Below are 2,556 nucleotides of genomic sequence, written 5' to 3' on the forward strand. Positions count from 1 at the left end.
AAATAAAAAAATTTTTAAAAAGAGACAGAACTCTGAAAGCGGCTAGGGAGAAAAGGTCCCTATAAGGGTAGACACATAAGGTTTGCAGCAGACCTGTCCACTGAAACTTGGCAGGCCAGAAGGGAGTGGCAGGAAATATTCAATGTGCTGAATAGGGAAAATATGCAGCCAAGAATCCTTTATCCAGCAAGGCTGTTGTTCAGAATAGAAGGACAGAAAAAGAGCTTCCCAAACAAAATCTAAAGGAGTTAGTGACCACTCAACCAGCCCTGCAAGAAATTTTAAAGGGGACTCTCTGATCTGAGGGAAAAAAAAAAAAAAAAGGAAGACCAAAGCAACAAGACTACAAAGGACCAGAGGACATCATCAGAAACACCAAATCTTCAGGTCATACAATGGCACTAAATTCCTACCTTTCAATAATCACCCTGAATGTAAGTGGACTAAAAGCTCCAATCAAAAGAAATAGGATATCAGAATGGATTAAAAAAAAAAAAAACCCTAGATCCATCCATATACTTCCTACAAGACGCATTTTATACCTAAAGACACCTGCAGATTGAACGTGAGGGAATGGAAAATCATCTGTCATGCTAATGGACATCAAAAGAAAGCTGGAATAGCCATATTCATATCAGACAAACTAGATTTTAAAACAAAGACTGTAAAGTTTGAAGGGGAGGGCAGGCAGAGTTAGCAGCCCCCGAGGCTCTCCTCTCCCACTGCTCATCCCTTTCTTCTCTTCTCCCCCAGCCTCTTTCTCTCTGTCCCATAACTTTTCTCCTGAAAACCCCTTATTTAGCCAAAGGAAAGAGGTAAGGGGAAAGCTCTCCCCTCCCCCCTCCAAACTCCCCCCCAGTTTTTCCAATCCAGAGAAAGCAAGGGAGTGAGCGGGCACCCAGCTGACCACGAACCTGCTGTGCTGCAAGGCGGACCCCGTCTTCAGGGCCATGCCGGACGCCAACCTGCTCTACAGTGACTGCGTTTTACAGAACTTGCTCACCATCGAGGAGCACTATCTTCCCAGTGCTCCTACTTCAAATGTGTGCAGAAGGACATCCAGCCCTACATGTGCAGAAGGGTGCCACCTGGAGCTGGAGGTCTGTGAGGAACAGAAGTGTGAAGAAGAGGTCTTACCTTTGGCCATGAATTGCCTGGACCACTTCTTGGCTGGGGTCCCAACTCCTGGGTGCTATCTGCATGTTCCTGGCCTCCAAGCTCAGAGACCACCCCTCTGACAGCAGAGAAGTTGTGCATTTACACCAACAACTCCATCAAACCTCAGGAGCTGCTGGAGTGGGAGCTGGTGGTGTTGGGGAAGTTGAAGTGGAACCTGGCGGCTGTCACTCCTCACGACCTCATCTAGCACATCCTTCGCAAGCTGCCCCAGCCCAGCAAGAAGTTGTCTCTGATCCGCAAGCATGTGCAGACTTTCATTGCTCTGTGTGCTACCAACTTTAAGCTCGCCATGTACCTGCCATCGATGATTGTAACTGGAAGTGTTGGAGTTGCCATCTATGGGCTCCAGCAGGATGAGGACGTGAGCTCACTCACCAGTAATGCCCTGGTAGATCTGCTGGTCAAGATCACCAACACAGATGTGGACTGCCTCAAAGCCTGCCAGGAGCAGATTGAGGTGGTGCTGCTCAACGGCCTGCAGTATTTCTGTCAGGACCAGAGGGATGGGTCCAGGTCAGAGGATGAACTGGACCAGGCCAGCACCCCTACAGATGTGCGGGATATTGACCTGTGAGGATGTAGTCTGGCCGCATGGGAGGGACGTGTTCACACTTGCTCTCTCCTTTTCTCTGGCTGTGTTGTTCTTTGTTTTAGGATGAAACTTAAAAAAAAAAAATTCTGCCCCCACCTAGATCATATTGAAAGATCTTTTAGAAGAGAGAGAAAAAGGTCCTATATAAATGGAATAACTAAAAGCATTTGGTGGCTATTTGAAGTACAACGGAAGGGAATCCCTTCTCTATGCAAACAGTTATTGTTTGAGTATGTTAAAAGTAATAGTAAAATGCTTACAGGAGACCCTGCAGACTAGCTAAAGAAAATGTACGCTGCAAATATGGGAACAAATTAGAGGAGGCTTTTTTTTCATGTTATGACTAGCATGTACACACCCCTTTTAGGATAATTTCAAGGAACTGCATATGCCATTTATGGCATCGTTAGATTGTGAAGCAATGAACTCAAGAAAGAATTAGAAATAAGGGATGTGAAGGGGGAGGGAGGACGAAACAATCTGTCAACGCGGTTGAACCATTTTGGATGTGGAAGCACCTTTGCTCTCGACTACCTGTTTGTTACTAAGTCAGGAGCGTAGCTGAATCTCTAGTTGCGAACTCTTGCTGTCTATGGTAGCTGCTACCTAAAAGAGAGGTTTTATTTTGTCGGCTGGACACAGGTGATTGGGTCCTGGGTTTCACGTGTCTTTTTGACATCATGCTTCTTCTTCCAAACATGGTTCATGGCAGACACCACCATATTTTTATCAAAAGGGGCGATTTCGCTTTGGGCCATAACCAAAACTCCTATAAATGGAGGCAG

The 2,556-nt window shown here is 46.0% G+C and overlaps 1 pseudogene; it reads left to right on the forward strand.

The window, feature by feature from the left end:
• The first annotated feature begins 902 nt into the window (after positions 1–902).
• On the forward strand, positions 903–1,753 carry LOC122221362 (annotated as a pseudogene).
• Positions 1,754–2,556: the final 803 nt, after the last annotated feature.

The sequence above is a fragment of the Panthera leo genome, chromosome B3 (genome assembly GCF_018350215.1).
Source record: "Panthera leo isolate Ple1 chromosome B3, P.leo_Ple1_pat1.1, whole genome shotgun sequence".
Classification (NCBI taxonomy): domain Eukaryota; kingdom Metazoa; phylum Chordata; class Mammalia; order Carnivora; family Felidae; genus Panthera; species Panthera leo.